Below are 26,138 nucleotides of genomic sequence, written 5' to 3'. Positions count from 1 at the left end.
GGATCAAAAAAGAACTGAGCTTAAGTCCCGCAAATAGCAGGTACCATTTGCTAATTTCGTCTGAAACCAGTTGGTGCTATTGCCTTTACAACATGCTCCTCCTCTTGGGTGGGGTTAAGATGTGGAATCAGAGAAGGCGACAATGCTGAGTCATGAAGGATGCCAAAGCATTCACCCAGGACAGGTGTCTGTTTCAGTATTTTCTCTGGCTACTCTTTTGTATAATCACTATGTACAATCTTTGGAAAGAGACTTTGTAATGTAATGCAGCTGAAAGGGTATCGGAATAAAATTGGGGTGTTTCACTCTAACCCTGGGCTGTATTCCTCACTGGCTGTGTGAGTTCCATCATACCAGTCCTTCTTGAATCTCACATACTCCCCATCTAAAATCATAGACAGATGCTCAGACTACAGAATTCAGACAGCTGGAGTGAGGCAGAGGAGACCAGGGCTGGCCACTAGGTGACTCTGACCTCCAGTTCAAATCTGTATCATGACCAGGTTATTGAGTGTTCTGGAAGATACTGCAATTTGTCCAGTGTCTGGGTGATGCAGGGTTATCCACTAGACACACAGACACTGTCCTGAAGTTCAACTGACAGTTGTCAATTACAGGACAGCCTATTATGTGGCAAGTTGAATGTATTTTTATTAAGAATAAAACTAAGAAAAATGGAATCAAATTGTGACATAACAACTGAATGTTAATCAGGAGAAACTCTGATATCATGCAAAGCATGAACCAGCATCAAATTGTAGAATGTTTTTCCCTTTCATCTTTTAACTGAACTGCTAGAATACAAGATGGATGAGATCACCCCCTTACTGCCTATCGACACATTTTTATCATACCAGGTATTTCTATAGTTACATAGCCTTTACATTTTTCCATTGATTATCAATAAAAACCATTGTAAGCTCTCGCAAAATATTGGGATAACAGTGCTCATGCATGTTTACTTTCTCTGACTGTTGTTCTAATGTCCAAAGCTCATATTTTATAGCAATTCTATGACACAGATGTTTCCCTGGAAAAATACAGCCAAAGTCAACTTTGAACTGACCAAAGAAAATTATTGTTCAAACCTGAGGGCCATAATAGTTTTCTTAAAATAGTTTTTTTTTTTTTTTTTTAAAGATTTATTTATTTATTTATACAAGAACCTGGGTACAGGCCAGATGCACGGGAGGGTGAGCGGATTCACCAGAGACAGAGTGGGGAACAGAACAGGCAGATTGATGAAATACACTGCTGAGGGAGCAGTGGGCGAGACAGGAGAGGTCTGCCATGCCATGTGGGACCCTCGCCAGCCGGCCGGTATCCAACTGGCGCTGCAGAGGCTGCAGACAACTTCACAGCGTGGCGCTCAACTGCCTGCACCACCAGGGGAGGCCCTTAAAATAGGTTTTTAAAAATATTTTCCATCATTTCTATTTCATGTAGATCCATGAAATTTCTAAATTACTTTGTTGTGGCATTTGTAATTTCCCTAGCATTTTCAGTTACACAGGAACCTGTTGCATTTGTTTATGATACAACCTGTAAACAGATAGGCAGGCATGATCTCGGACCAAGAGCAATGCTGGTGGCTCTTTGTCCTGCTGTAGGCCAGTTAAGGCTGTGAATGGTTATACTGTTATGCTGTCAATTCATCTATGTTGCAGTATTTAAGAGAGTAGAAAAGTACGTCTAATGGTGATGTACCATAAAACACCTTTTTATCTGTGAAAGGCTATTCAGGAAAGGCACTGATGCTTTTGCAGTTGAAATGAAGATGTGAAGGTCCTTATTATTTAAGACTTATAAATAAGCCAGATTTACCAATGTCAAATTACTGGTGAGTCGTTTGACCCCATATTTATTTCTAATTTCCACAAGCTGTTGGTAAGAGCCGCTGTAAATCAGGTTGCCATTGATCTTGGCTCCCGCTCATGTAATTCTAAGATGAACTGCTTATGATCAACAGAAAAGACTGCTGCTCTGAAGCAGATGTGAGCAGAGGGGCCCCCATGATGCTCTAGAGCTTGCGTGGGTATCAATTATTCAGGGATGGGAAAAGCAGACACCTGTGTACATATGTGGGGTAAAGCTAGACCATCAGGTAAATCTATACATCAGGAAATCTGAGTGCAGAGAGTAGTGAAATTTGGCCTTACAAGAGAGATGAGGGAAAATGATAAGCATGGCTGTAATAGGCAATCACTTAAAACTATTGATTTAATTAAAAGTAACTGCCTATCCATGTGCAAGGCACTTAAATGATTCTCACAGTCAGACCTGCTATACCTCATGGTATTTTTCTTTGAGTTCTCTGCTTTCCTAGCCAAAGGGAAGGCTCTTCCACCTCCCACAGGGCTTTGTCTATTTCCTCGACACACAATGAAAATATTTCTGAATCAGATATCCTTTTCCAAAGTTGGTATCATCATGTAGTGGTCATCCTTGAAGGGGGAGGGGGTGTCTCCAGACACCCTTAGGTCTGGAGAATAATGTAATAATACATATTCATGCTAAGACATTCCTGTGCTCTTTGCTTTATGTCTTACAATGTATTTAATCCTCACAATATCGCTGTGAGATATATTAAGAAAAGGTGGGTTTTTCTCTTTTGATGGAAACAGGAAAAAGAGAATGGTTATAATAAGGGAGAACAGAGTTAGTAATCTTACTCTGCTTATAGCTCTCTGCATAAAAAGCTGCAAGCGTAGGCTTACTTACTCCATCTGAGCAACAGAGCCTGCAGGCAGTGTCTTTTTGGCAATTTATAGCCCCTATCCGTGTGTAGGTGGGTCTACTTACATGGAAGACAGAGCTTAAGAAATTTGGTTATAAAGCAAGTGCCATAAACGAATGGCATAGGGAAATGGTTTCCTATCAATCCCTATTACAAAATTTGAGATTCTTCACACAAAATTTTACTGGCAGTTGTTATTAATGTTTAAATCCACAAGGTTTTCAATCTCCTATTGTCTGCTTTGATTACTTGGATAGCACCAAGCTTGCTATGAGACATTATGTTTTTTGTTTATTCTGCAACTTTTTTTCTGCTTAGCAGTGTCCTGGTCCTTTTCATGTTTCTGCATACTTTCTTGATTTCTGTTATTCCCCACATCTCAAGCTGCTCTCTGAGTAGTAATTTATGGTAAGTTGTGAATGACTGATACCATTTTGACAATAGGCCATCAATAACAGGTCAAGGTCAACCTTTCAGAATGCAGGTGGTAGCATACTTTCTAAGTCTCCTTGAGCACCCCACAGGATTCAAATATCTATTGAGATGCAAGTTATTAATAGGATCCAGGTGTTCTTTGTTTTCTTGCTAGACTTTCTAGCTCTGTTATTTAGTGAAACACTAAAGAACCAACAGGCCAACTGCAATGAATAGCAGACTCAGCAATCAGCGATCATGAAACCACTCAGATTATCATTTGCATATTGTTATGCAGTAGGTAGTTGAAGGTGGAGATGGTGAGATAAGGCACATTTTTGTTTGAGTGTTCTCTTCTAGTGCCATGTGTATGATTGCCTTCTGGTAACAAAATTGGTTCTACATGCTTAAATACTTTCCAAGTGCTGCTTTCCCCTTATGCCACCTTCCATTTCTTTTTCTTAATTGCCGTTCCTGTGCACAGGAGGGCTTCACATCTTTCCTCTTTTGCTCCAACTTCATTATCCAGAAACAGGCATCAGTATATTTACTTTCGATTTGCATTTTTGTTAATTTTCTTACTTACTTTCAAATATTTATTTGTGAATACTTCATAACCAAGATCAGATCATCCAGGGTTCAGGTCTCTTGAATGGTAATCATTATCCAAATACTCTCCTTTATGAGGAGTGTTATTCAATGGGGGAGCCGCAAATTCTAGTACATTGTTAAATTATCTAGTCATTCATGGGCTGCTTAGTTCAGTAGTATTAAAGAAAGCAATGGCTTTGGGTGAGCTTTCCTAATTAAATTTATTTAAATGACTTTTCATTGCTCCCTCCCAAGATATAACATCACATCTCTTTAACTTGTAAGAATCTCATCTAATCAGCTCAATTCATAAGAATTGAGATTCAGAGGTTAAGTTGAAATTTTCATATTAGCCCAAGGAATAGAGAGCGAGAAATCCTAAATTCCATGGGATTTCACAAATGTGGTAACATACGTTTTAAACCAAATTTAGTAGTTAATTTTGTGTAAGTCAAAGATAACCTATGCTTTTCCTTTCACGTGACATGTTAATATCCCTGTCCTATCCTGTTCATCTGTTTTGCCTTACCCGTTCACCCCTCTTGTCCCTTTAAATACTAACGTGAATCCTATACTGTGTTCAAATCCTAGCCCAAATCATATTCCTTTATAAAGCTGTTAACAATTATCTTAACTCATGGGCCTCCCTGGTGGCACAAAGAGTTAAGATGCAACTTAGGAGGCTGTCCTCAGCCACTGCAGCAAGAGTTCGATCCCCGGCCAGGGAGCTACCCATATGGCACAGCAGATCTCTCCTGACTCGCCCCCTGCTCCCCGCAGCAGTGTATTTCAGTCAGTCTACCTGTTCTGCTCCCCACTCTCTCTCTGGTGAATCCTCTCACCCTCCATACCTCTGATCTGTACCCCAGCTATTGTATACATAAATAAATAAATCTTTAAAAAAAACAATTATCTTAGCTCACAAAGGACTGCCCTGTCTCTTAGTATTTTTGACACTTAGTCAATAGCATATAATTTAGCACATTAAACCTCTCATTGTTTTCTGTTTGGTTAAAGTCTTCCATATCTCCCCAACCCTTCTATGTACCCAGTAAAAATGTGTATGTGAACTAAACTAATACTGTTGACTCTTAAGTAGTATATAGTGGTGTCCACTCACATACTTGTTAGTTACTCGATTTTTATAACCACTGGCTATATGTACTAATTATATTATTGGCTGGAGTTACATTCATTTGTTTTTTCTTAAAATACATCCTCATGCTATTTCATATATACTCAGTGTCCAGAGTAAGTTCTTTCCTGACTGGTTGTTTCCCCAACTCAAACATATACATTAGCACACTCAAACGGGTGCTTACTCTAAAGGAGTCTGTGTACACTACCTACATTGTGTGTTAATAGAGTGTTTAAATGGGCCTCCCTCTTCCAGTCTCCCAAAATAAGTTGATGGTGCTGTTTCTCTGAACTAAAGAGGAGAAAGCCTTAAAACCACATTTATTAACCATATGGAACATGCCCTTCCTAATTACCCAGAAGCTCTCAATGTTATCAATTCTGAAACCGAAACCTCTCAACGCTATCAATTCTGAAAATCTGGTCTGGGATTAAGATATTTTTTCATTTCAGGGCAAACCTCAGATCAGTATTTTTTTTGGGTGAGGCTAAGTTGAAAGCCTCTTTAAGAAACAAATATCTTTGAGAAATGTCTCTACTTCATCTAACCAATGCAGTTCCTTATTTCCAAAATCTGCAGAAAAGCTTATGAGCAAGTTATTTCTAAAACAACGAATTTTACTTCTTCACTTCAGAAACTCCATATTGCTTGCCTGCTATAGGAATGGTGTTGTGTTAATTGTACTGTGAATGATACAAGGAAGGGTAAACTACCCTCCAAAACTAGGGTGGCTATATAATTTACCACCAAAATAGAACAGTTCTGGGAGTAAAAGGGGAGCTGTTATAGTTAAGTCAGGTTGATAGGCATACACTGGGACCATCCAGTGATATTCTGGGCATCCTGTCACCCTACACAGCTATATTAGCTTTTTGAGGCTGCTGTAACAAATTACCATAAACTTAGTTGGCTTAAAACGAGAAAAATTTATTCTTTTACACAATTCCAAATTGAGAAGTACTAGATCTATACATTGGCAAGGCTGGGCTCTCCAGAAATTAGAGAGAAGGGTCTGTTTCTTGCTACTTCAGGTTTTGGGAATTGCCAGCATTCCTGGGCATGTGACTGCATTACTCCATTCTTTGCCTCCATGGTCACACACAGCCCCTCCCCACCCCCCTCAGAGTTTTGGAAATCTCTGTCTATTCCTCCTTCTCATAAGGAAACTTGTGAGGGCATTTAGGGTCCACGAGGATAATCCAAGATAATCTCTCTCTCTCAAGAGTCTTAATTTAATCATATCTGCAAAGACCCATTTGCCTTATGCAAAGTGATATTTACAAATTTCAGGGATTGGGACCTGACATCATTGGATGCCAGTATGCTGCCAACCACACCATCCCTGCCTGAGAAGTATTTATGGTATCACTAAGAGTAAAAGTACACACTTAAGGGATTAGGAACCATACTTTCATATCAGGAAACATGCAGGACTTGCTGCTACATAAATGGAAGTTCTGTACTATAGGAGGAATGGAAATCACTTAAACTTGGAGCGCCTAACTCTAAAGAGCAGACAGAATTTGGAGGATGTGGGAGGATACAGTCCAGATAGATAAAGCCTGAGTGAAGCTCTGGGGAAGGGCATGAGCAGAGATATTTGGGATACATAAAGAAGACTACTCTGCCTCAAAAACATTACTCTTAGAGGAGCAGTAGGGACAATTCTGAAAAGCTGACATCAGAACATTGGTTTTCCCTTAGGCTGAGCTCTTTGCAATCTCGCTCTTATTTATATTGACCCTCATTCTCTGAAGTATCTCAGTCAGCTCATCCTCTCTAAATCTTCATGAGTCATCTTTTCTTTTCCCCTTTGATGACTTTTGTAAATTTTCTCTGCATCAACTCTAAGTCCCACTTTTTCTGCTCTGCAAGAAGGATTTTATGTAGCTTTGGTGTTTGATGTGGCATCTAGACACTGCTGGTGTAAGTGAGCACCCTGAGACCCCCAAACTTGCACGCTCTAAATTTAGAGTTCTGCCACCTGCTGCATAAAGATAAAGCATACTCTTAGTGTGTAAGACCTTTAATAGAGAAGAACTTTGATAAAATTAGTGTACAGTAGAGAGAAGAGAAAGGATAGTTTCCCAATGACACACCCAAAGTTACCAACCCCCTCTGGGTAAATGCCCAGCCAAACAGGGTTGGCCCAAAGCAGGACCACTGAGGCCCCAAAGCTTGCCACAAGCATATGGCACCTTCTGGTAGGGAACCACAATAAAGGGGCACAAGGGCCCAGGCAAGTCTGGAAGGAAAAGAGCAAAATCCAAATACAAGTCTAGATAAAGGCTGCCATTGTCAGCCTTCCCACGGGTCTCTCACCCACATCTCTTCCAAGTATCTCCTTCCATCTTCCCCAAGTCCCTTGTGCAAGTCCAAGGTTGAGAAGCAAGCACTGCTTCTACTTCACATGTCTCTCTGCTCCAAGTTGCTCCTCCAAGTTTGTCTCTTCCAAGACTCCTCTCCAAGCCTTCTCTCCCAAGTCCTTTTTAGCTTCCCCTCACTGCTCTGCTCAGCTCCACCCTTTACTGGGTGGGTTAGGGAGCCTGGAACCTCCCCTTTTTAGATTAAACTGTTACTTTGGGACTCCTTTTCTTTGCAAATCTTTGCATTTGATTGTGAGCTCTTTGAAGAAATTTGCCATGAATTTGCCTTCACCTCCCTAGTACTTAATAGAACAGGGAGTAATTTACAGGAGGGGCTCAACAAGACTTTTTGTATGGATATACAGATTTAGGCTGAGGACACCGAGAACCCACTAATGGTCTTTAGTAATTGTAATAGTGATGGTGGTGATAGCTATTTTGGACAGCTTGTGAGGCCTTCTCCTCTATCACAAATGCATTTGCAACTCCTGAGGCACCATCTAGGACAGTTCCTCTATTGAGGAGTTGTTGGAAAATCCAAATCCACCCAAATAAATGTAGAGATCTAAGGGATTTTATTAAATAACTTGTGACTCAGGCAGAATCCCATCTGGCAACACTATGACACATTGTACATAATGGAAGCTTCTTAAAAATAGGGTGGGACAGGAAAATATTTCAGGGAAAATCACTTCTTTTAGGAGAAAGCAGGGGATCTTATTCTGCAGATTATTTCACAGTCCTCACCAGGAAATTTGAGATTGGTTGGTTTAAAATTCCACTTTCAGAAGAGGCTGAAACGGCCCTCAGGTTGAACAGTAAGTCTTGGTGGAGCTTGGCTTGAATGACTCCCATTTTGAGCCTGTTGTTTCTTTTTTTAACAGAGTAAAGGCTGAAATTATCCTTGTTAGAAGCACTACACACTATGTTCTTCCTAAAGATACTCAAAAGTGATAGAAGCCATTTTTTTTCTGGTAATTATTTCACTTCCTCCTTCATAATTAACCCACTTTCTTAATCTACCCATTTTCTCTTGTTCTGCAGTCAGGCAGCTGGGAAATAAGCAATTGGCTACTTGTTCTTGATGGCCCATGAATGATATTGGTTTCTAGTTGCTGTAATTAAAGGTGACTTAAGTAGAAGAAATTAGGTATCTGCCCACTAATAAGCAAGGTGATGTTCATAAGCTGTTTTGTCACCATTGAGCTCCTTACTCCAACCCCAACAGCTTCCCATTAAAGCAGGGGATTAGCTATTAGTGCAGCACAGTGGAAGGGACTAGAAGGACGGCTCCTTGGGTCCCAACAACAAATTACTTCTGAATCAAACCTCTGATTAATAGCTCCAGAGTTGCCTCTCTGCTTTGCATAATTAAGTTTCATGGAGTGTTACAATTAATGGCCTTGCCATCACCCAGGTAGAAACAGCCACCATTTATTTGTCCAGCAGCCTCAGAAAATGCTGGGTGGTGAGTAAGAAGCATTTATGAGGGGATTAGGTGCATTCCAGGTCATAACTTGAATAAGGTTATAATTACCTTACAATAAAAAGCTACAAACATGATGGTCCCATGACACTACCCCAAAGTCCGCTTTCATTTTTTTTTTTCTTTCTGCTGATGTGGTTCTAAGAAATTCCTTCCCTAGTCAAATAATATCTATGGCATTGAGAAGCTTAAGGTCATGCATGAAGGTTGACAGCTTTTTCTTTCTAATATTTCAACACTTTTCTGAACTTCCATAGCTTGTTTTATACCATTTATTGTGGCTGTATTTGTTATCACACAAGCAGTCAAATGTGATGCAGATGTTGGGTAAGCTTCAGATTCTTAGAATAATGTACAAAGAAAGTCAGGATGTTATTAGAAACATTCCTGGGGTATTCCAGAATGCCCAGCACTTGGTGAATGGTGAGCAGGCCAGGAATGAACTGTTCTTCAGTGCTGAGGGATTAAAACATAACCAGAAACTGTTGCTTTTAGAGTTTTGTATTTTTTTTTTTTTTTTGGCTAAAATGACATTCCTCTGACACAGCTACTGCTTTGACCAATATTATTTAAATGTAAAAGCAAATGGATCAAGAGAAGTCATTGCAGGAATGGTGTCCTCTTTTCTAGCCAAGTTTTCCAATATGGATAGATAAAAAAGAATGAATAACAGCAACTTCATTTTTGGAGTTTCCTAGGTGTCAGGTCCTTTTATATGCCCCTCTCTTGTACAAAGTTATTTAACAAAGAATTCATTTAATTAGCTTTATCTTTCTCTGCCTTTTTTATTTTTAAGATTTATTTATTTATTTACACATAGAAGAACTGGGATACAGGCCAGAGGTATGGGGAGGAGGGTAGATGATTCACCAAAGACAGAGTGGGGTGCAGAACAGGCAGATCTGCTGAAATACACTGCTGAGGGAAGCAGCGGGTGAGACAGGAGAGGTCTCCTGCCCCATATGGGTTAGCTCCCTGGCCTGGGATTGAACTCAGGCTTGGTAGAGATAGTGCTGAGACTTAACCCTTTGGCCCCCAGGAGGCCCCCTTTCTCCACCTTCTTATTTCCTTATTCCTTTTACTATCTCCCTCTTCCTGAGTTTACCCATTTCTTCCCTGCTCCCTTCTATTGATTGTGTTTTCTATATTTCTTCTTAACTACTTTTCTGTTGTATCTGAGATATGATCCAGAGAGCAAGAGTGAACACCGGCAACTAGCAGGGCTGAATTCAAGTCCTCTTTCTCAAAGTGTGAATATGGGAAGTTGATTGGCCCCTAGCCCTATTTAGTTTTTTTTTTTTAATAATAAATTTTATTTTTATATTCCCCATACAATTGCAACCCCCTTATTTTGACCCCAATCCCTCCCCTCCCGCCCCTAACCCCCATAGAGTGTCTCTTGTTCATAGTTTTTAAAAGAGAGGAAGAGGGTGAAAAGAGGTAGGAAGAGGATTGGGAAGAGAAGAGAGGGAAGGAATAGTCAGAAGGAAGAGGAGGGGGAGAAAAGAAGGTAAAGAAGGTGCACCAGAGAGCAATCATACCTGTTTTACCTACAATAAACGGCTGTCATGAATTTCAAAGGAGTGTCTGTGAAAGCCCTCTGCGAAACATAGAGAATTCTACAAATCCTACTTGTTTTTGCTAACCTAATAAATATTTTCAGGAATTTTACTAAGATGTAGAGCCAGGCATATTTGAAAGAAAGAGAGACCATGCTCTAGACAAATTGGGTGCCTCGTTGTGCACTTACCAGGAGGAAAATGCTGCCATTCCTTGCTAAAAACCCATTTGTCTTGCAAATTTCTATAATGAACAGATTTTGGAATAAATACCATGTAATCTGTGATGACAGTTCTCTCATTTCTTTTTTATTAGTTCAATCTTCTCAGCATCTGAACCACACAGCTACAGAACCTCCATAATCATTAAGGCAGCTGGGTCGTATGCATTTTTCCCCTTTTCTGGCACATAACAGAGTCCCCAGCCAGGCTCTTGTTTCAGGGCCCATGTTCTGATCTCTAAATGCACCTGTATAAGAATGCCAGATCAGGGAAAAAAACAACAACAGCGAGCTGCATGGCCTTTGCGACAGTCTTCCCCACTGACCTTTACCTGCGTCTATTTAACACTTGGGTTTTGCTTAGAGCTTGTGGAGAACTTGAATTGCATTAAACATCCTTTGCTTAAAATAGATCATCTCAATGGAACATAATGTGGTGGCGGTAAACTCCGGCTCTTCTTGTTTCTCTACCCCTTCTTCCCTTTTTCTTTCCCTAGGTAAGTGATATTTGATTATTGTTTTGCACTTCGTCAAGTGAGAGCTCAGAGGCTTACCCAATTCTCAGTCCCTTTGGAAGAAAGTCTGGCCAACTACTGTTCATCCTGCCCAAGTGGTTCCATTTCATCTCTTGGCTCCAGCAGCACGAAGGGCACATGAGGTATGGCTGTTCACTGTTAATGGGTTTGCATCTGTTCGTGGTAAAAGGAATGTGAGTATTGGATCAGTGTCAATGACGCAATTAAGAGAAATTGCTGGGGATGGGATGCCAACAGACAGTCATTGTACTCTGCACATCAGCTCCCTCGACGGGTTCTCATAAATTCTATTTTAATCAATTTCTAAAAATAAACTTCGTGAAATATCAAAGTCATCATAATAATTCCACTTCTACTAAGGAGTTCACAAATAATCCTTTGCCGTTTTTTAAAAAGAAGAAAGCAGGTTTAAATATACTTTGTTTGTATACCAGCTGGGTACATGACAGGGTCTGAGAAAAGTCACCCAGTACCTGTTTCCCCAGGTGATGGAATTCAGCAGCCTTAGACAGATGGTTGAAAACCCTGTATAGATCATTTGGAAACTAGAAATACAGAGAGGCCATGCTGATGCAATTCTGAGACTAAAATTATACATATTCCCATGTCTATAACTTTAGGCACATTGAGCCGTTGGTCCATAAAGTTTACTACAAAACATTCCATCCACTCTAAGATGAAAATCTGTAACAGGATTCTCAAGAGGATGGTCAGATGAATCAGGGGTCATCTACTTGGGGGCAGGAGGTTGCGGGGGTCAAGCATGGACTAAATGATATGACTGAATCTGTACTGAGAGCAAATTGTGGTGAGGTAACAAACAGTTAACTATAGATCTCAGCCTATTAAAAGGACAGATTAATTGCAGTGCATTTCGAGCATTTCTATTAGCACTCCCCTCCTGCTGAATTGATGGAAACCATAGCCAGGTATGGCTATAGGAAATTTCTCATGCTGATTCACGTAGAAGATACTCTTTATCATCCCAGTTCCGTATCACTCACTGGTAGTTTTTTACATTCCATAATAGTCTATGCTATTTCCTGTATCAGGCTAAATATATGGAGCATGTCTGTTTACTGGTGAAAGTGAAAATTTCCAAAAAGTTAAAATGAATTCACACACAGAGAAGAGTGGACAATATATTATTTAGCTGATTATTAATGGGATCCCATGTTCGGTATGTTTCGGAAGAGAATTCAGGGAAGTCCAAATTTATATGGAGAAGGAATATTGAAATCAGTTTGCAAATGAACATGAAACTGGCTTTTCCCAAGGACAGGAAGGATGTCAACTGAATCAACCAGGAAGAATTGATTTCCATGTCTATAGACAGAATGACTTTGCATTGCTATCAATTATCTATAATTTGCAAAGCTGTAAAATAGCTCAAAGGCAATGAAAAGCCAGAATGAGATAAGCCAGCAAGGTGTGCCCTACACATTGTATCATTTTCCGTTGGAGATGTCCAGTAATTTTTTTGTCCCGATTTCTAATTCCCTTACATACTCAAGATGGTAGATTTTAAAATAGGAAATCATTGTCTGCCATATTTTCAGATTCTAGTTATCTATTTCCTGTAAAGTTCAGATCAGTGCCAAGTCTGGAATTTCAAGTGGTACAGTCTTCCTTTGATTGTGTAAACATGCCTGCCTTAGTTTTCTGTGGCTTCCCTGGATTGCCTGGTTTTATTGCTACTATAAAAGAAGTGTTGAAAATTTCACTGAAAAAAATATAGATTCTTAAGAAACATTTGTTCAATGAATGAGATCTTTAAATCTATGCATTGACTGGAGGTTTTTTATTCTTTAGTTATTTATTAAGTCACACTAGCAAAGTATCCCTCCAGAGGGAGAAGTTGGACTTGAAACTTTGTGCTTGCACTACCTTTGCCCTTGAAACACACTTCGTGTCAGTTAATTCATTTTCCTAAGTGGAGCAATATCCACCCATCTCATGTGGTCTGTGTCGGTGGGGTTAAGATGTGGATACAGCATTTATCTGAGTTACTTGTTGATTTTATTTCCCAAATGTGGCTGTGCATCAGTGTGTCTCATTCGCCAACTTGGGGTCACTCCCCAAAAGAGTAGGGGTCAAAGGGGAAAGAGCTGAAGAGGCAAGCAGGCATTTCCCAGCAATGGTGAAATGGCGCCTTGGTGGAACATTGTGATTTCAGGCCCCGTCTCGAGAGTCAAGGGAGTGTGTTGATCTGTTCTAGTCTGTGGTGTGATTGCCTCCCAGCAACCGTGTTGGAGTTGCTTCTGTGCCTGCCCATTTACCTCTGCAGAGCTTTGCTTCATGCTGTTGTCACTGATGAAAATCCCTCTCGGTGGTCTAAATCTATGGTACCGCATGGACCCACAGAGATGACTTTTTCAGGAAGGGCGGTGCTTCCTTCCACCACTTCCCAGAAAATCATATCATTTTCACTGTTAGCAGCTCTCACTGAGATTTCCCTAACTCCTCTCACATAGAAGATCCAGCTGTGCTACTGAGAGATCTTGGGAAGTGAAAGACTTGTGCCAATATTTTTCTTCTCTGTAAACCATATGTGTGTTATTTTTTTCTTTCTGAGATTTTGTTTTTAGGGTGTGAGAAGGAAGCTCCCAAAGGGAGCAGAGTCCTCAGCCCAGACTTCCCACTGGTTTGATCCAACCCTGATGGGCACCTTTGTGAAATGATTTATGGTACAGGTTTCTCTCATAGTGTTCAAGATCATGGTTACAGAATCTATCTCAGCCTTGAACTTTTCTTCTTCAGGAAGTTATAGTCTGAACCAAGAATATATCTCAGTCAAGATGTAGGTGGTCAAGGTGACTTAACCAAGATGATAATGGTTGGTGGGATCAAGTCCTGAGCTCAGACCTGGTCACTCTTGGTTGTTTCTTTGTTTGATTTTGCATGGTGCATGGAATATGAAGGCTGACACTCAAACATTTAGTTTCTTATTGTAGTAGCTGACTGGTAATGCCTATTTCATGATGGTCCCCCAAATCTCCAAGAATGACCTGTCGTACATCTCAGGATGAGCATCTGTCAGCCCGAAATGCATTCACTTTTCCTAAGGGCTCATAGAGTTCTGAGATGATCAACTTCCTGGCTTTCAACTCTATAAAGCAAATGTATTTTGTATATCAACATAAACATGATCACAGAGGCTACCTTTTTCTTCGTTCCTTACGAGCTCCCTCACATCATAGAGGGGGTATGTTCTTTAATGTGAGAGAAATAGAGCCTGAAAATCAGGGGACCAAGGAGAAAGAGTGCCAGTGTTGTGTGCAACCTTGTGTGTGTATGCTCAGCCTTTTTAGTCCTTCCTTCCCTTCCCATACATTCTACTTAGATCTAGAACAGCTGAGATTTCATCAAGGATGTCTTACCCATTAAGATGCAAGACTGACATGGTGGATGCGACTTACTAAGTGGTGGATGGCTGTGTTCTCAGACTTCTTCATAGAGCAAATAGCCATCAGAGTTCCACTCTGAGGGGACCCATCCCCACCATGGCTTCTATTCCTTTCTGTTTTTTTTCTGTTTCCCTGCCCAGTATTACATCTACTCTTCTCCCTTCAGCCCATAGTCCAGAGAAGAGCATCCACCACTGCAAATTTTAGTCACAGATTGATTTGTAGAAACATGATAAGCCACACGCAGTATGGCAGGTGATGGGGATTGCGATTTAGCTTCCTTACATAACACTCTGCAGCCCATTCACTGCATGTCACTTTTCCTCAGGTCCACATATTATCTCGCTGTAGCAGATGCAATAAGGTGGAAGTAGAGAGTATATGGAATGCAGTTTATTAAGACATATTTTGGAGTTAGTTGGAGGGGCACTGGCTGGCTGGTAACCACAGTAACCCCAATGCGGCTACTTGCTTCCCTTCTCCATTGCCTTGGGGAATTAGAGCACAGCACCCGCTGTTCCCATTCTAATTCAGGTGGTGATGAAGATGGTGATGATGGTGATTATTTCTCTTCTGGCATAGGTATCAAACTATATCACTTTATTTATTGGGAAAACAATAAAACAATATCAAAGGGATCACAGCATCATCACTGTGTTATATGTGGAGTGAAAAGAAAGGGATTCCTGAAGGGAGGGAAGGGGCAATTTTGAGCCTCTGGGAGGGTTTCTGGGTATTGGAAAGAAACTGAGAAGCCACAATGAAAAACAGCAATATTGCATCTCTATCGCAGAGCTCTTTTCCAGGAGTGGGGAAAGGCATTATTACTCTTAGAGGAAAGAACTCTCTTTTTTCCCCCTCCCTTTTGATTTAGACTTCTGTGAGCCAAAGTGATCTGGTGTTTCAATGGTCTGTTTTAAAGATGGAAAGGGCCCTTATGTGTCAGAACACAAGCCTGTCCCAGCAGCACGGGGCTTTGTTTGATTATGAAGCTTGTTTGGGATAGATGATATTTTTATAGCTTCTGCTTTGCTTCACCGACGGCCATATTGATGTAGCTCTCCAAGACGGGCCTAATAAATAGTTTATAAAACCGTAAGGCTATTCTCTTGGGCAATCTACCACTGTGCCTTCATGGACTGCAAAATTGCACATCCAGAGTGAACTGGCTTCTCCCACACAGCTGGCACAGGCCGTGGGCTGGGAGGGGTGTGTGTGTACGTGCGTGTTCATATGCATGTGTGCGTGTTTGTGTGTGTGTGTGTTTTCACTTTCAGTAGAACCACATGAACTTTCCTGTGAGTGTCTGAGAAGAGTAGCAGAGATGAAATGTTGACATGAGTGTTTCATGAGTGTTGCTCGATTCGGCTCAGATGTTGTGTCTGCTGAGAGAGCTGTGGAAAACCCTCCCACTGTGGTCAGAGCCTTGGTCATGAACTCACCATTTGCAGGAAAGCAGGAGGAGCTAGGAGACGGTGGGAAGATAGGAGTTGGACTTGCTGGCAGCTCAGGGTGGAGGTAGCCAGAGGTAATGGGTAACAGAGTTCTCCTGGCTGCAGGGGGACCCACACTCCTTTCAGGTGAACTCTCAAGGATGATGATGGATGATAAGCTTTCCCTGGGGAAGGACAGGGACTATGTCCACAAAGGATGCTGTGCACCTGCACCCTAATAGCCCACTGTGGGGGAGAAGATCTCAGGTAATGGGTGTTCACACGCCAGGACAGGGCACACAGACTTTGGGATCTGATGCAACATGGCTCACCCCCGTTCCCTGGTGACCATCTGAGCTGGCACAGCAACTGTGGCAATAGCGATATGTTGCTGGTTTATCTCATCCAATGACCATACATCATCATGATTCTATCAGTGAGGCAGTAGTTTCAGTAAGGCTTACTGAACAAAACCACAATGAACAGCAACAAAACTTGAAAACCTGTCATTTCACCATGAGTCAGCTAATGCACAGCCTGAACTAGTGCCTGGGTCCTGTCTGACCATACAGCATTGTACATTGAACCATCGGTGGCTCATGTGACTATTTGTGTTATGATATGCAAGTTAAGCTGATAGTCAGAGACTGGTTATTGGATGTGGAAAATGATCCTGCCCAGAAATCCACACTCCTCCAAATATCTGAGCATGTCAGGCTGATGTCTGAAAACATAACTCTTGTTTGAGGATTGGAGACTTAGTAAAATGTAAATATCCTTGGAAGAGATGAGACATAAGCTTCTATTTGTTCTACAGACTCATTCCTCTGGCTTCACCAACACAGGGCATAAAGTAGTCTCAACCATAGTCCAAGCCAGTCTTTCTCAGCCTCTGTTTCCACCCACTCAGTTGGAATGGTTGCTCTTGTAAAAGTCCTTCCAGGGAGTTCTGGGAACCCAAAGGCACATTGCATGTGTATCCACAGAACAGACTTCTTGGCTTCTTGGGTTGTCTGTTTTATTATGGCTCTCTTCCTTCTGTTTGCCATGCTCACATGTCCTGGCATTCCCAAACCCAATCAGCCATGGCATTAGCCCACTTCCCTTGAACTCAGACTATCAGGAGTGTCTGTGCTGGTATCTACATGACTCTGAGCATCCTCAGAGTCTCAGGGCCTCATACAGGAGGCCCAGTATGTGTTAGGTCTAGTTGTGGGTGGTATTTTGTTATCCACTAAGGTCAAGACTTCCAAAGGCTATTCTGGTCTTAACTTTTATCATCCCCCTCAATATTCCCAAGCGAAATAGCCTAAGGTGCAAACTCAAGCAAATGTACATTCTTTATTGTGATGAATTTTGGGTCGAAACCTCAAAAGCTGTCAGTGTCCTGTGAGAAAAATTCACACCCAATCTTGTCCATTTATTTGATATTTTATAAACTCACCATCCTGATGAAAGAAACCTGCCAATGTCCAGAAGTGTCCGGTTGTTCTGTCCAGTATGTACTAGTGTTGAAATGGGGCTAGTACATATATTCAAATCAATGAATGAGTATATTGAGTTAAATAAAGTATGTTAAAATGATTTCACCACTTACCGCTTTTACATTTCACAATAAGACTATTATATTATGAATTTAAAATCTCATTTGTGGCAAAAAAGTTATTTTTTGTGGTTCATAGTATATTTCCATGGGATAGTTCTGAAACAAAGTTTCAGATATTGCTCTTCTTGTTGCTTCTGTTTATGTCTTATGTTCTCCTTTTATCCTCATCCCCAACCTCCTTCTGATACGGAGCAGCCCCTTTCCCCCTAATACTTCCAGGCAGTGAGTTGTAGATAAAAAGATGAATAGGACAATGGCCTTACTCTTTAGTTCTCATAGAGACAATTTTACCTTTTTCTTTAATCTACCTCTCCACGGTACCCACAACAGGCACTCACCAAGTAATTATTATTCATGTCATTCATAAGAATTATAATTTATCCAGAATTATCCAATATGGCTTCATGTAGCTCTTTTAAAATTAAAGTTGTCCCTTTTCTCATGGAATTTACAGTGCTTCATGTTCATTTCATTTATAAATGCTTTTATCTCCTTAAGCCTAGTGAAAGGGTAGATAGTCAGGCTCTAATTTTATTGATGGGCCAGTGGATCATACCCAGAATAAATGAGCAACGAGGCCAGGACCCTTACATTGCTTCTTTCAGTTTGTGGACAAATCTCCAACATTCAGAAAATGATCAGTGAAAAATCAAAACACACTGAGGTTGTCTTAAATGTGGTGTCTGCCCTTTTGCATATGTAGTGCTTTTCCAAGTGTGTTTGGGGAAATTCATTAGAAACCAGGTGCTGGGGTTGGAGGTGGTAGTCAGTTTGCTGAATCCTACATTCCTGCATGTATATCCCTCTAGGGGCAGCCTGGCCTCTTCAGCCCCTCCCAGGCCTTTCTCTGTCCTCAAGTCTAAGTTCTTCCAGAGCTCTGTAGCACATTGACTCGGCTTGCATGTATTGTGTGTGCGGTTTGTGCTACTGTTTTGAGTTGTCAGCTATCTTTGAACTGCTCCATGCTCGTGGTGTGTGTCTCCCCAGTGAGTCCTCATCTGTTGGGTGGAACTTGATGCCACGCTGCACGCTTCTCTGTGCAGAAGACTTACATGATGTACAGGACCTTAGGAAGAGAGCTTGACATGGTGATGCACTTGAATTTAGTAAGAGATTTTCGAAAAATGAAAAAAAAATCTCATGCTTCTTTGTAAGGAGTTAAATCATATGCCAACTGTAGAGAAGATTTTTTTTTTAAGTTTATGAATTGTTTGAAAATAATTAGGTCAAATGCAGCCTTGTTAATGATTGAGCTGGAATGACTCTTTTCCCTCTAGCTGCTAACGTTAGTGGCTGATATCACCCTTTTCCCCATTCTCACTGTCATTGTCCTTTCCATAAGTCTGACACTCTTCCAAATGAAACATTATCATCCATTATAGCAACTAACATATCAGTGTGACAAAGATCCTGTGCATATGAATCTTTCAGGTCTTCCACCACCCAGGTCTCATTCAGATTTATCCACCAAACTTAACAGAGGGATATTTCTCAAATCACTGCAAGGTTGAAAGAACCATCAGCAGTTCCCAGCACCCATGGCAGAGAACACACAGATAACTGACACTGGCAGGCATGGCCCCACATTGACCTCTAATGTCAAATATACCCTCCATGTCTAGATCCTCTTCTGGAACTCTCTCTTTACTTCTGGTCCTTGAGAAGTCTTTCATTTCTCTGGGGAAAATTCATTATCCATCCTGTGTTGTAATTCACTGGTTTCCATATTTACAAGCACATTGGATTCTCCTACTGTCCGTATGGGGTCCAGGCTCTTCTACACCAGGAGACTTGTCTGCTGCCTTCTGTTTGCCAGTGCTTGCTAAGTGGCAGGCATTTAACTCATAATATCTCAGCTAAATCTTTTGCCTATTTTACTGGGTTGTGCTATGATCCTTCTTTTAGCTATGCTGAAACTGAAGCTCTAGGTGTTTTTAATTGCCCAAGATCACGACAAAACTAAGGTTGGAAGCCACATGTATTCTGTTCTGCAGCCAGTGGCCTTTCCCCTACAATGTGTGATTTTTCCTAATTCAATCTTACACCTTCTGGGCTTCCCACAGCTCCTAGCACAGAGCTGGTGATAGATAAAATGATAGTTGAATGAGGCCGGATCCAGTGGCTTCGTGGTCCTTGAGCGAAAGGCAGTTGAAATTCTCTTCTTTGTCTTAGCACCGCTCTTCCCCCTCTTCACCTGTCTCCATCTTGCTAATACACTGACTTTCTCTAGCTGGGTTGTTTGTTGTTTTGTTTGTGTTGTAAACAGCCTGCAGTGACATCTCCCAAACACCCTTTTGCTTTCTGACATTTTCGGTTTCTGTTGCCGGAGCTACTGTGATCCCTGTGACACAGAGCTGTGTGGGACTTGAGACAGCGAAGGGCCTCTGACAAGACATGCGTCACAGAGCCTGTCAGGACGCAGGGGCAATAATGAGTTTGCCATTTGAAAGACCTGGATCACAGGTTTTGTTCAGGTTCCTCCTCCTCTTCGCCCCCTCCTGCCATTTGATGTAGATTGGCACAGACCAGGTTTTGCTCAGTGTAAGAACATAAAGACATGAAATATTCTCAGACCAGCAAAGGCCACACAGCTCAATATATTGACCTCTCCTGTTAATATTTCCAGTGATTCTGTTTTGGTAAGAGAGCTTTGCTGATGGCTGATGACAGGAGATAAAGGAGGAAGTAGGCTCATTTGGATGGACTTTTGGTCCTGAAGGTAGCAAGGGTCAGACCCCATCCCTCACTGTAGAAATGACTGAAGGCAGCTCTGGGAAGCTGGCAAGTTTACTGAAGCATGCAAATACCCAGAACCAGACTCAGATCAGAAAATGGACTTCCTTGGGCACAGGGCAGCATCCAAACCGCTGTCCCAGACTGCTGACCCCAGCAAAGCAGACTTAGTCTCCAAACTTTGAGTGTAAAATGTAATGGGTAGGGTTGCCTTGAGGTCTGAGTCCAGCACTCCCTTTTGACCTATGCTAAAGGGCAGATCACTGATCCCAGGAACAGTTGGGCTGTTGACTGTGAAGATCACAGGAGAGGCATTACAGCTGCTCTCCACACAGAGCTCCCCTACTCCATGCTTTCTGCAAGGTGTCTCTAGAGCTGGTAGTGACCCCCAGTAAGAGACAGAGCCTGCAGGATCAGTCAGCCTATAGTGTCCATTTTCTAGTCCAGGCAGTTGCTCTAGTCCCTCTTAAGCCACCGGACTAAGATGATCTTCCTTAATGGATCAGAACAATGCCCAAGATATTTAGGATGATGGGTGGAGTTTCTGTGTGTTGCCATTGTGATGGCCAGTTGACTTCCAGACCCAAAGTCCTTATTCTCTTGAGATGGTTATAAACACACTTCTGTGAAGGGGAAGTGCCATTTTCCTTGCCCCTGCTTACAAGCAGCCCCCTTGGATTGCAAATGCCTGTGTGCCATGAACCAGACCTCCTGATTGGGGTTGGGGGGCTGAGGGTTGCTACTGGGAGCTAGGGGTGGAGTTATCAGCCTTTTTGGTATAAAACTGAACTCATGCAGGCTTGGGGAGTTTTGCTTCTCAGACTTTGTTTTACATTGAGGGAATTGGGGGGACTTGGAAGGAGATGTATGGAGGAGAGACATGTAGAGACACTTAAAAAGGTGTAGGTGAGAGACATGGGAAGGCTGTCCTTGGCAGAGACAATGGTAGCCATTACCTTGATTTGAGCTTTGATTTTGTTTCTTTTGTCTTACTCAGACCTACCTTACCCCTTTCTTGCTGTTCCCTGCAAGAAGGTGCCTCAGACTTGTGGTGGACTTTTGGGCCTCAGGGCCCTGCTTCAGGACAACTCTGTTTGACTAGGCATTTGCCCACAGGGGGATGGGTCATTTTTCAGAGTTTTATTAGGATTATCTTTTTTTCTCTTAATATCCACACTAGTCCAAGTAAAGATCTCTCACCCTAAAAGTCTGATTTCTTTGCCTTTAGAGCATGCACTTCTTAGTAATTTGGGGTCCTTGGGTACCTCTCAGTAACATGCTAACCAAATATTTACCACTCTCAGGACCACATCCTCGCAGATATAATAAATCACTAAAGATCTGAAAGGCCACATGACTTTCATGTGAAAAGGGTAACAACTGATGCCTGTCACCCTGGCTGCATCCCTCTTTCCTTCCTGAAAACCTGTAGGGTCACCTACAAAGGGTGCATACAGAGTAAATTGTCACTCAAACATGGATCTCCCAGGCAAGAGCAACAGTTAAGTGTTATTCTAGAGATATGCATAAATATTTGAGGATCTAATTTTGTCTTGAATGGAGTGGGAGGGGGTGCAGAGTATACTTCCCAATGAAGTGCTCCTCCAATGCCATCTGGTAATTGATATTTCAGCTAAGGTGACAGAAGATCTCTCAGTTCATTCAACCCACTTTCTCCCTTCCCACCACTGAAGAATATTCAGATCAGATGATGTTTGTATTCTTAAAACACTGCCATGGATGCTTCTAAGATTATGTAAAATTCTGTATTTGTTCTTCTGAAGGAGGGACAGGGGCAGGCTGGTAAAAAAGACGGAATTTATTTGCAAGCCTGAAGTAAATGGAAAGATAGAGTGAAACCTACAGAGTGGTTTCATATGCACAACTTGTGTTGATGAAGTTGAACTCCTTGAGAACAGTGGCCATATCTATCTTTTCCTTGCTCTGCTGATGCCTATAAACAATTCAGCTGTTAAAGTTCAATAGATATTTATACTCTATCAGAATTTTCTTCTTATTCTAGTCTCTCCCTGTAAGCCTTGCTCTTTTATTTTTGTCTGGATTGAGGGGTAGGGAGTCTGGCTGGAGGAAAGCAGTGCAGGTGAAGGCCACACAACTACTTCCTCCAAAGTAGCGATTAACACCTTGCTTGCCAGTCTGTACAGGAATACCTTCAGCTTCTCTATTAAATTTTAAGGGAAAATTAAATAAAAAACAATCTGATTCCCCCCCCCACTTCTTTAGGAGAAGGGTTGGTTTTCATTTCTTTGCTTGAGATAGGGAAATAATTGAAATGGGAGAAAATTTAATTTCTCTGCCTGTTGTGGGAAGACATTTTTCAATAATGATTGCAATTCTTTGAAGTGGTGAATGGCCAGACTGGCAAAGGCGCCAGCAGAACCAGGCAAAGCTCGAGCTAGATATGGGGTTGAAGCGGAGAGAGACTGCTGTTTGAAAAGTGCTCCAAGGTCACGGGCAGCTTTGGGCAGCTGCAGCTGGAGGGAGAACACTGGCAGTGAGTTTTCTAGGACCAGAGCCTGGCTCTCCTTCGGCTTCTTAGCCAGACAACTGCTTATCAGGAGCCCTCAGACTGGAAGACAGGAAATTAATGCTGGATTGTAGGTCGTCTCAGCTAAGCTGCCATGGTTGCTTGGGAGAGTTGGTAGGCACTGGGCCTGGCTGTACCTCCTTACCACTCACACAGTAACCCCAGGCATTTTGTAGCAGGAATGCAGATCTGAAGTGAAATGACCTATTCTGAGTGGGTCAGCGCATCGGGGATTATTTAGCCTTAACATGATGCCCATTTTAGACATGGAGTGATTTCTGACTTGTAAAATTCTCTATGTGAATGGATTTAAAGAAGTAGATTGTGGTTCACTTATTTATCATCAAATGACTGGAGGCCCAGGTTTGGAATTGCTGAGCTTTTCGCTTCACTTCCTTCTATCCACCCTGGGCAACCAGGGGCAACGTCTGGCAAACAGGACCCTGATTCTGTGAAATCACCCAGGCTTCAGCACCAGCATGATTATTTGGTGGGTGAGTGCACGGGCTTTGGAGTTGAACAGACTTGGGCTTTAATTCCCGCCTACTATTCGCAATGCAAGTGAAAGAGAGTAAGTAAGCCTCAGTTTTCTCATCTCTTAAATGAAGATAACATAGACATTAGGGAATTTCTATGATTCTGGAGTTTGGGGCCTTAAAGTCAATCATACTTCTTTATTCCTCACCAATGGATTTGGAACCAATAGAGTAGAGGGTATATACATTTGTTAGGAATAGACAAGCAATTCAGTTTATTGTGTTTAATGCTGAATTTTAGAACATAGCTTGGATCTACAGCCAGAAATTGGGGTTCCTGATGTCCTGAGAAGGAAAATTGTGTTTAATACCACGGCCTCCTGTTTCAGCCCTCCCCTTATTTGTACACACACACACACACACACACACACAATGAGTCTGTCCCTCAGAAAGCAAACTTTCCTTCTTTGAATAATAAAATAAGAACTTTTTTGAGTCCAATCTGGCTATGAGATAAGTGAATAAAATAGCTACTGACCCCCCATATTTATAGTTTTATTATTTTTTCATATTGCTTTTCATCCTGTGTATCTCCAGAAGATTAGATTCAAAAACACTTATTTTTTTCAAAGGAAAAGCAAAACAAATCAGTAACAGCAACATTGTACATTTCCTTCATTTCCTGATATTTTTGTGTTAGTTTTCTAGGGACATGAAGGCAGAAATTGATGTCCATGGTTTCAATCTCTTTGGTCATGGTATTTGGGCGCTTTCTATGCCAAGAGATCCAAATCTGATAATCGAGCAGGCTTAAAAGAGCTAATCTTTGGTGGAGGCTGGATATTCAGCGTCACGGGACAATCAATATGAAGGCCACGCTATTCTGGACTTACTCAGAGAGTTCCAGGGCCCCTGGAATCACATCGATAGACCCACAGAATTTTCAATTGCTGTTGTGGCATTCCAGAAATAGCTGCAAACCTAGAATAAGGATATGTGGCATCTAGGTAAATGAGCTCATACAATTAATCAGTGACTTCATTTCTCTTAATCTTAATTTCCCCACCTATAAAATGGGGATAGTAATAACCACGTTACAGTGTTCTTTTTTTTTAAAGATTTATTTATTTATTTATACAAGAACTGGGGTACAGGTCAGACGCGCAGGAGGGTGAATGAATTCACCAGAGCCAGAGCGGGGAGCAGAACAGGCAGACGGACCATAGACACTGCTGACAGAACAGGCAGAACAGGCAGACGGACCATAGACATAGCAGGTGAGGCAGGAGAGGTCTGCTACACTATGTGGTGTTCTCTCTGGCCGGTGGGGAATCAAACTGGCACTGCAGAGGCTGTGGACAGCTTTGCAACACAGCACTCAACCACTGCGCCACGGGGAGGCCCACGTTATAGTGTTCTTGACAGGATCAAATAAAGTAATTATATTGAAAATCTTGACAGGGCCTTTCTGGTGGCGCGTGGGTTGAAGGCTGCGCTGTGAAGCTGTCCGCAGCCTCTGCAGTGCGGGTTCGATTCCTGGATGGCCAGGGAGATACCCACATGGCGCGGCAGACCTCTCCTGCCTTGCCTGCTGATCCCCTCAGCAGTGTCTTCAGTCCATCTGCTTGTCTGCTCCCCACTCTGTCTCTGGTGACTTCTGTCACCCTCCCACACCTTTGGCCTGTACCCCAGTTCTTGTATAAATAAATAAATCTTAAAAAAAAGAAAAGAAAAATCTTGACAATAGTGGGTACTTGGAGGCACTTTTGTGGAGGCTAGAAGGAATATATACAGTGAGGAATTGCTCAGTTTGCTCCCTGTACCACCCTTCCCTCCACTCACACACTCGCCCCACAGACACCATATAGATATAACTTGAAGGAGAAAGATTCCAGGCCAATATAACACAGGTAATTTTCCAAACTCATATGACTAGCAAGCAACATTTTATCTTGCAGTATCTTTAGTATGTGATAGTATAATTTCATCTAGAAGTGACCCCAAAACCTTCAGTTAATATACAAATAACTACATAAACCATTCATTCTTTTTTATATATCAGAAAAAGTGATTTCTGTTTTTTTTGCTATAAAATGTGTTGCCTTCAACTCCGTGTGTTGCTCAATCAGCACATTTTATTTCTTCCAGGAAAATCAAACTATTAAGAAAACAACGACTTTTGAGCAAATTGGTTTTTCATAGGTAGAAGGCAGAAATTGATACCCAGGGGAGAAAATTGATTGCTCTGCCAAGGTTGGGTTAGGGAGTTGTTAATGGGTTAAAAAGGAGATGACTGGACTTGACAAGTATTTGAAGGTGAGAAGTCAGTCAAAGATGGACAGAGATAGCGGAGTGAGGATAAATAAGTCATGAGTAGTTGAGTCTGTGTGACTTGGCTTAGGAAGGGAAAGGAGGGTTCTTCAGTATGTTACAATTAACACAATTAAGAATGTCAGGAAATAGAATTTGTTACTAAATTAAAGGTATAGATGAATGTAAAACACCTGTAGGACATGATAGCTAGACAATAGATATATAGATGATAAATGTATAGATATAAGTGATTGTAATCATGTCTGCAACTTGAGAGAGATTTTGAATACTGCGTGAAGAAAACAAATGAAGCATTGAAAAAGTTGAGACCATGCAAAGATCTTGGTTGAAAGTAAAGTTACCGGGGGAGGGAGGAAGTAGGTAAGTGAGAGACTTGTTAGAGAAGCTAAAATAAATGAGTTAAGTAGGTGTTCTGACAGCCTGGGTATCCTGGGAGAAGAACATTTTAGGAAGGAAATGATCAAAATGGACACTGTGGAGTTTGAGAAAAATAGGGAATAAACAATTATCTCTAGATGTGCTACTTAAGAGGCCATCTTGGATTTGAATACTT

General features: G+C 41.6%; 1 protein-coding gene across 1 annotated transcript in view; it reads left to right on the top strand.

The window, feature by feature from the left end:
• Nucleotides 1–26,138, top strand: part of OPCML (opioid binding protein/cell adhesion molecule like) — a 1,065,334-nt gene that overhangs the window by 215,151 nt on the left and 824,045 nt on the right. The window lies entirely within an intron of this gene.

The sequence above is a fragment of the Talpa occidentalis genome, unplaced genomic scaffold (assembly GCF_014898055.3).
Source record: "Talpa occidentalis isolate TD23 unplaced genomic scaffold, MPIMG_talOcc4v2.1 talOcc4.12, whole genome shotgun sequence".
NCBI classification, from domain to species: Eukaryota; Metazoa; Chordata; class Mammalia; order Eulipotyphla; family Talpidae; genus Talpa; species Talpa occidentalis.
This window is presented reverse-complemented; position numbering and strand designations above follow the sequence as displayed.